Consider the following 9,925-nt stretch of genomic DNA (forward strand, 5'->3'; position numbering starts at 1 on the left):
CCTCAAAGTGGCGGCCACAGAGCTGCCATTTGGTAGTGATCCATTGTTGAATAGCAGCTCAGCATGAACCACAACACTTCCTGCACTGTTAAAGAAATTTGTTATTGTTATTTTTTGTTACTAAAATCTTGGGTTTAATCAGCATGCACATTCTCCCTTAGGGTGGTGCTGGGAACAGATCCCCAGTCAGGCTCAACATAAAAAAATCAGCACTTGTTCCCGCACTCTTTTATTGTTAAGTCAACGTTTCGGTCTATTGACCTTCATTCGGACCCAATATTTTACATCTGTTGTGTGACTTCCTTTTAAAAAATCTATAATATCTGTACTCTTCTGTCAATAAAAGGCAAAAAAAAAAAAATACATAGAAAAATAAATCTTATTTGGCTACTGTGGCTATTGTTGTTAAACTAAGGCTTCATAACAAGGATGACTGATATCAACAAAAAGTTGTATGAACTAATTCCAATCATAAAAACTGTATCATTTGATTTCTAATAGTAATTACAAACTACATATGATGAAAGTGTAAATGAAATTAAACAACACAAAAACAAGTTCAAACACTGTCTTCCATTTACATTAATAGCAAGTAGAAATTACTGTAATACATTATCAAAGAAGCATCAACAACTCAAAAAATATAATAAGAAGCATTGTTTTATACCTGAAGCTTTTGATCATGGTTTGATTGAAGCTTGCTCCAAATTGTGTTGAATAGACTGAATCAAGCTGTGAATGAATTGAATATTAACATATAAATAAAATTTCAAGTTAAACATGAAAGATGTTTTCTATTGACTCTTTCCATAATATGATATTTAATGCAGTTTTGATAGTGTTTTAAAGGAGGATTACCTAAACAAGAGGCAACAGAGCAGTAGAACAGATATGTACTGTATATCTATGAACTTACCTCTGTGGTTACATTTGTTTTCAAAGCGACAAACTCTGGTGAAGATGTGTTATGCAGCCCTGTGGTAAAGTTTTGCTGCAACTTGAATTCCAAATTAATTCCTCTCAGTTGCAAGATATCGCCGACTGGGGGTGAAATTATTTTGATTAATAGGATTACAAAAACAAATCCTTCACAACCTGTCATAATGACAACTGGTTGCTTTACTCTGTTTATGGTAGTAAAGTAATGGAGTCCTGTTGTTCCATGATTTGGAAATGGTTTAAGTACTTGTGTTATATGTTTAATAGAAATCAGGTTACCACAACAAAAAGAGGCAATGAATAATAATGAGCAACGGTATTAACTCAGAGTATGAACTTCAAACAAATGAAAATTTTACAGACTGGTTATGTCACAAAAAATAACTGGTAGGGAAGTTACATTGATCAGTATAGTTAGGGATGAGGGTGGAGGTGGTGCCACCACTGAAACTAAGAAAATATCACAAGTGTTGGCTTTTACTGTAATGTATTTTATCCACTGTTCATTTTTTACTATCAGTACACAATTTGACATTTAATAATGATATAAGCTTACCATTTATAACAACAGATGAGTTGTCGACTTTGAGGGTAAAATTAGAACTGGCATTAGCAGACGTCAAAGTTTCATTCAGCTTAGTGACATTTAGTGCAGAAATATCGTTGAATAGCAGATCAGCATCAACCACAATAGATCCATTACTGTAAAAGAAATACTCTTTGTTATTTTTTGTTAAAGTAATCTTATTTGGCTACTGTGGCTATTGTTGTTAAACTAAGGCTTCATAACAAGGATGACTGATATCAACAAAAATGTTGTATGAACTAAATCCAATCATAAAAACTGTATCATTTGATTTCTAATAGTAATTACAAACCACATAAAAAGTGTAAATGAAATTAAACAACACAAAAACAAGTTCAAACACTGTCTTCCATTTCCATTAATGACAAGGGCAAATTGTTTATTGTTTTACCTGAAACTATTGATGACGGTTCGATTGAAGTCCTTAGCAAATTCTTTTTTTAGAATTCCATCAAGCTGTGAATGAATTGAATATTAACATATAGATAAAATTTCAAGTTAAACATGAAAGATGTTTTCTATTGACTCTTTCCATAACATTATATTTAAATGCAGTTTTGCATGGTTGAGTTAGTTTTGCAGAGGATTACCAAAACAAGAGGCAATGCAGTAGAATAGATATGTACTGTATATCTATGAACTTACCTCTGCGGTTACATTATCTCTCAAAGCGATGAAATCTGGTGAAGATTTGTTAGACAGCGATGTGGTAAAGTTTTGTTCCTGCAACTTGAATTCCAATGTAGCTCTTGCCAGACCGGTCCTGTTGACTGGGGGTGAAATTATTTTCATTAATTGAATTACACAAATAAATCCTTTAGAACTTGTCATGTTTATGGCAAGTATTAGTGTAAACATATTAAGCATTTGTCACCATTTGCTGATGTTGCTGTTCCCACTAGTCCTGAAGAGAAAAAAGTCACAAAAATTAAAATTGTGTCAAAAATAATGTATATTTGCTACATTTACCCTCACACATGCATGCATGCGCACTCACACACAGAAACAAGTACCTGCTAGGAGCAGCAGAGACATGAGAAGATCCATCTTCCTGTGTAGTTCCTGTGAAACATATAACTTATTATACATATATTATGTTGATGCATGTTGATAGCATTTCCAATATGTAGAACAATTGCTTATAATATTTTGTCCAGCCATTAATATCAGGGTCCCAAATATTAAAAACACCTTTATCCTAATAAAAAAAAAAAAAGCAGAATGAAGCAGAAACTGATTTTGTTACAAAGTGACTCAATTGACTTATTTGCAAGGCTATTCCATTTGACTGCATTACATTTCAAAATCAATATGAGACAGCTTAAAAGGAACTTATCAGAGGCAAATGCAAAGCAATACAGAAAACCATGTGGATGCATGTTTGTAGAAAAAAAGGATTACAAATGGCTAGATCAATCAAATAGACGCAGGTGATGCACAGTTTTTTCTTGTGTTATGAGCGTTAAATTTAATGATCAATTATAATAAATTTTGGGTCCAGTATAGCTTGCCCAAGAACACTTCGATTTGTGCACTGGTGGAGCCAGGGAGCCAAGGAGCTATCAAACCACCAACCTGGTTAGTGAATGACCCAATCTACCTCCTGGGCAACAGCAATGAGAAACTATAAGTTCTTGCTTTTTGAAACATCTCACTGAAGTTGCAGGACTTGTCTTACTGGATTGTGCGGTAAGGTTGGGTTGGTTGTAGGGTTGTTGGAAGTGGGGTTGTGGGTGGAGTATATGGTTTAATCAGACCAGATATGACTGAGCAAGAGCGTCAACAGAAAGACCATAGTCTGATCTGATATGAATGTGTAGTCAATGAATGGAAGTATAAAAATTTCCATAATATGATCATTTCCTATACTCACAGCATTCTGAACCACCTGAAGACTTTTAATCAGTGCATGTGGCAGACCAGAAAACAAAATCAAGGTCTCATGGTTCACTAGTGTTGTGGTCAAGACCAAATAACCCGAGACCGAGTCAAGACCAGGACCAGAGCATACCAAGACCAAGACAAGAGCAAGACTTTGAGGGATTTGAGAGCAAGTCAAGACCATGACTGAGACCAAACAAATGCAAGGCCATTTTCAAGACCATTACTGCATCCATTACCAATACTCTGGCTTGATATTTACATTACTCCTCTGCAAAAAAAAGAAAAAGATTTTTTCAAATCTATACCATATTTAATTGAAACAAAGTTTGGATTGAACAGAATAACATAGCAGAAAACCTGCTAAAGTTTTTCAGATGATTACACAAGCATATATTATACATAGAACAATTTTAAGTTATCTTAAAGTTATTACAGTACATTACATAAACCAAAGTGAGCAAGTGAGAGAGACAGTTGCGGTCGTGGTCTTAAAAGAAATTCCTTAATCCAGCTTGACCAAGACCAAGACAAGACCAGGTAAAAATGTAGTCGACTCAAGACAAGACCAAGACTTCTCAAGACTTTTGCTCATGTAAGTACAGTTTTGTCTCACAGAAAAAGATGCAAGATTTGACACTTAATTGTTTTTTTTAATTTAACATTATTAAGTGAGAGGTATGTTGAAAGTAAAACGTACAATAATACATTTAACTCAAATTAAATCTTGAGTCGAACCTGAAGTCATAGTGGTACTCTGACAAGTGAGAAATAATCGGGGTAATACTTTCACTATTATGATTTTATTTTTAGTTATTATGTTTCTTACTTTGTATATTAAATACAAAGCAAGATAAAATATATGTTACAATAATAATATTAAAAAGAACCAGGCATTACACAGACAGTTCTGTACATTTGAAATAGCCAATATTGCAATAAAAAACATAAACCAACAATCTCACCTTGAAGTAGAAAAAGATACTGCAGAACCTTCTGATCCTGTTAATTTCCCGTTCACTAGAAATTGTCCCCTGCTCTCTTTCATTTTATACCCTAGTACGCTGCGGAAGGAATTGTGTGTGCGTGTGTGCGTGCGTGTGTGCGCGCGTGCATGTGTATGTGTTGTGTGTGTGTTGACAGGTGTGTGAGAGCTCTGCCCTACCCTGGATGAGAGGGAAATAGGTGCAGTGGGAAAAGGATGAGCACATGTGATGACAATATAGTTATAGATGACGTGAGTGAGGACATCTATAGTGTACGGTATCTGTGTGTAGGTGTGTTTGGTATGTGACCTATAACAAAAGGAAGCTTGGAACAGACCTGCTCAACCACCCTGAGCAGGTCTCTTTCTTGGCAGAGCTCCAATTAAGGCATTATAGTTATCCTGCGTCCAAACAGTTGCCTGTCATGAGGTATGGTTCAGTGTTAAAGCAATAATTATAAAATGATAATCGGCAACATTTCCCACTGCCAACACTCATCCTGCAGCAGTGCACACTGTACATGTCACCTTTTTGCTGGTGGGACTTTCAAGTGTACCATAACAACAAATAATAATAACTTTATTTATATAATGTACAACTTTTCAAACCAAAGTTACAAAGTTTTTGCAACAAAACTGCATGTTGCCAAACTGCCAACGGCCAACATCTGTCTGTCTATCAAAAACACCTGTATGTCAGCATGCCCTCTGGAATTGCCATGGTGATTTTACCTACTTAGTTCCCTGTGACACTAGCAGGGATACATGCAAATGTATGGGAGAAAGGGGTCTACAAACCCCCCGAACTCCGTCAATCTAAGTCACACCCCTGGGACACACTGTGGCACTAGAGCAATTATTCAGCTATTTCATAGCTTTAGTGCCAGGGTGACCTCTGTAGCAATTTGCTACTGTGTTGAGAGGACCCGTGCAAATTATATATCAAAATAATAACAATAATAATAAAGTTAATTTATATAGCACTTTTCACAGACAAATGTCACAAAGTGCTTTACAATCGAGAATATATGAATGAATGTTTGTATTGCTCTCTTGAGCAGCGGGGGAGTCTGTATCTGTGGCTGAATGTACTTTTAAGACTGCAGTGTTTTATGGAGGGGATGGGTGGTGTTGTCAGTGATCCTGAGGAATTTAGTTCGGACTCTGTTTTCAGTGACTTCCTCCAGGGTGCTCAGCTTCACCCCTACAACCGACTGGGCCAGTAGCGCGGGAAGGGGGGTGCTGCCGGGGCTGCAGCCCCCCCTGTCAGAGCGCCCGCCGCCCGTGCCGGAGTATCTTAAATGGTGCTGATTAAATAATGGTTCTAAAAAACGATTAATTAGGTGAATCGTGTCGCCTTCTGAGTTCTGCTGCGCTAAAGCCCGGTCTCCCTGCCCCTCTCACCCACACACGAGCGTCCTACTGGGCTGCACAGCGCCCAGCCAGTCTCCCCTCCAGAGCTAGAGACACACAAAACCATCTGCTCGGCAACGACGCCGTGGAAAAAAAAAGAAAGAAGAAGAAGCGCGAGGCACAACCTGACGGCCCCGACCTGACCGTGTCATTTCTACATTCTTGGGCTAAACCGGGCTCGAACTGGCGCGTCCAGTCGGGTTGGTTGAGCCACTCTGGCCTGTTGAGAACTCAAATCTAAGCCCATAGGGGTCCATGCAGACAGGGAGCCCAGCCCGGAGGCAGAGGAAGGAGAGATTACACAGCAGCAGGTGTGTGTGCGTGTGATGTGTGTGATAGCCTACCTGCAAACCCCGAGATCTGTAGCTATAATGTTTATTTAGAGAAACACATTTCAGGACCCTGACTTGTAGGCTGAAATATATTCATAGAAGGCTGAAAATAACAGGACATGTGTTATTATTCAACAGTTTAGGCTCAAGCATGTGGGAGCCTCCTTTCATGTATTTCAATTCAATTCAATTCAATTTATTTTTTAAAATGGGACAATGCGAGTTCATGAACGAAACAATCGTAAGCACGCCGGATTGTAGCCACAGGCTAATTTACATCCGCTGTCCCATACATAGATGTTCCCTGGTACACACAAATTACAATAAATAAAAACAAAGGCATGTTATAAAAATAGCAGCAGTACAATAGATAAATAATACAGATTTCAGCCAGTACAAAGTGCAACCGTGTCATGATAAAGTGCTTACAGTCATCAAAAGTGCGTAGAAGTCCTAGCAACTAATATCTAGTTTGAGCTGTGTTATAAGGTAGGTTCTAAGGATATAGTTCAATCACTTTCACTGCTATGAATAACTAAAGGTTATATATAATAAATGTAAGTAATAATACTATTTAAATATATATGCATACACGCTCACATATATACACACCACAACACCAAAAACGCATATATATATATATATATATACACATGCATACACATATACATACATATATATGTTACACATACATCCATACACACATATACATATCGACCTATAACTAGTGATGGCATTATTCATATTGCTATTTTGTCTATGTTAGTTATTATAATAAATAGTAAATGATAATAATAATAGTACTGGTAGTAGTAGTAATGGTAACAACACAGCAAAATTACAGTAATGGCAACATCAACACAGTCATATAACAGTAATTACAACAGTCAGATAATAGGTATACACTTCTAATAGTGGGTGCAGGTCTGGGTTGATAGCAACCAGTTTTTTAAATGCTTTTTGAAAGTAATAATGTGTGGTGCATTTCTCTGACTGTGAGCGGCAGGCTAATTCCATGACCTGCAACCCATGACGGATAGAGCAGCCTGACCGAAGGTGGTACGTCTGTAGGGGATAGTGCAGTCCCCTCTAGCTACTGATCTTGTGACCTTTGCAGATGGTTGGCTATCAGTGCGTTTTATAAAATCTTTCAAGGGTGGGGGGGCCAGGTTGTGCAGGGTTTTGTGTACCAGGCAGGCTCGTTTAAAATCAACTAAGTTGTTGAAACTCAGTAATTCATGTCTGTTAAGGACGTTGCAAATGTGGTGTCTTGTTTGTTTTTTATCGAATACCTTTAGAGCTTTATTGTAAAGTGACTCAGCTGACTTGAGGATGGTTACACCTGTAAGGGACCAGCTTGTAAGACAGTATTCGATACGCGAAAGAATTACAGAAAATAAGAACATTCGGGCTGCTGTATCCGTCAGGTTGTGTCTGATCTGCTTGAAGTTCTGCAGGTGAAATTTGGTGGTTTTTATATATATATATATATATTTATATCTGACATATTAGTGGTGGATCAGGAAAGTGTGCCCCGAAAAATTCGAATATTAGGCCTATTTGAATATTTAACATGAGAGGGGTTAGAAATTCGAACCTGATTTGGGGGGAAGAGTTGTGTAGGTGTGTCTCTTGGTCTGGAGGAATAAAGTGAAGCAGAGTTGCTACTGGACACGCCATCTCGTCTCCTGTCCAGTTTATTGATTTTCTATATCAATACAGTATAGGCGCCGCCGCGTAGCCTACGTTATACTAGCAGCCCCCAGCCCCCAGCCCCCCCCCCCCCCCCACTGAAATCAACTTCCAGCGCGCCTGGACTGGGCCATCTTTATCAGCTTGTTTGCATCCTTTTTCTTGATTCCCACACCCCAGCACACCACAGCACAAAAAGAGGGAACTGGCTACAACAGTCTGATAAAACATATTAAAGGGATAGTTCAACATTTTGGCAAATTGGCCCATTGCCATAATCGCTATAGTCATAGCAGTAGGTTCGTTACCTTTAATTGTAGGTGTAAGCTATTTTCAGTACGGCGGAGCGCAGCAGCTGGCTGCTCAGAGCTACGCTATGGAGGCTAACGGAATTTCTTGGTTTCCCTCATTAAACTCATCAAATTCAACATCCCAAAACTCCACAGCGCTTTTGTAGACAAGTTGTGACCTGCACAACCACCACGCTATGAGATAATGACGGAACGATACGAAACGGAGCCGTTTTCGAGGTAAATACAGGTAAATACGGAGACTGCTTGCTGAAAAACTGTCCCTGAACGCAACGCGCATCAGCGGTTTTGTATGAATTTACCTCGAAAACGGCTCCGTTTCGAATCGTTCCGTCATTATCTCATAGCGTGGTGGTTGTGCAGGTCACAACTTGTCTACAAAAGCGCTGTGGAGTTTTGGGATTTTGTATTTGAATATTTAAATGAGGGAAACCAAGAAATTCCGTTAGCCTCCATAGCGTAGCTCTGAGCAGCCAGCTGCTGCGCTCCGCCGTACTGAAAATAGCTTACACCGACAATTAAAGGTAATGAACCTACTGCTATGACTATAGCAATTATGGCAATGGGCCAATTTGCCAAAATGTTGAACTATCCCTTTAAGCATCCTGTTGCACACATTAAAAGACTTAAGCCTCTTCAAAAAATACAAGCGGCTCAGGCCCTTCTTGTAAACAGCCTCTGTGTTACCTGCCCACTCCAGCTTGCTGTCCAGTAGGACGCCAAGGTAGGTACTTGTATTGCTCCACAATCTCCACATTGTTTCCCCTGATGCAAACAGGAGGGGGTGGGGACTTTTTCCTCCTGTAGTCAACCACCATTTGTAAATCATAAAATCATCATAAAATAAAATGATGATACAAATGATAATACAAACATAGCATCAGGATGATGATCAAATTCGGAGATGCTACGCAATGATCTTAATGACTGAGTTAATAAAGTAGCCTAACAGTAAATAAGTAAAAGGTTACCCAAATGCCTGCCTAAACAGAAGTGTTTTACAGCAAGTTGCTTCCTAAAAGCTTCAAAGGAAGCAACAGAGCTAAAGTTATGGTGCTTCAGCTCGAAATGTCTCCACAAGCCTTCAGGTGGGTGTGTGGTATGTAGAGAAGATTTTGCGTGGACCTGGGGAAGTGGAACTGATAAGTGGGGGTGTAAGAGGTCAGTCACAAAAAGGGGAGCCTGATCATGTGAGGCTTTGAAGGTGAGTGTAAAACAAGTGGCTTGATTGGAATGGGTATGCTATCACTTTTCTTGATAAAATATGTGTTATGATTAGATGTTATTACATGTTTGACCGCTAGGCGGCAGTACTGGTTAGTAGTCAGCTTACCGTACCATATAACGGAGTAGAGCAAGACTGCATGGAGCCACATGTATGTTGTTGAGAACGTGAGACATTAAACTAAGTTACTTGCTATCAACACGGCCTCATCCTTGGAACACGAACATGACATGGTACCAGGAGTAAACTCGAATGGGCGACATGGATTTAAAACCACCGGAAAGTTTGAAACTAACGGGGAATGTCGACGAGAACTGGCGCACCTTCAAACAGCAGTTTCACCTTTATGTTGCGGCTATGGGACTCGAGGCAAAGCCGGAAGCAAGAAAGGTAGCGCTGCTGCTAACAATAGCAGGGCCACAGGCCATAGAAGTATTTAACACGTTCGTGTTTGACAGTCCTGAAGATAATGAAAAGTTGGATGTAGTGCTTAGTAAGTTTGATACTCACTGTTCTCCGAAGAAGAACGAGACGTACGAGAGGTACGTGTTTCGGTCTCGT

This window comes from Trachurus japonicus, chromosome 1 (genome assembly GCF_045865225.1).
Source record: "Trachurus japonicus isolate A0001 chromosome 1, Traja_1.0".
Classification (NCBI taxonomy): Eukaryota; Metazoa; Chordata; class Actinopteri; order Carangiformes; family Carangidae; genus Trachurus; species Trachurus japonicus.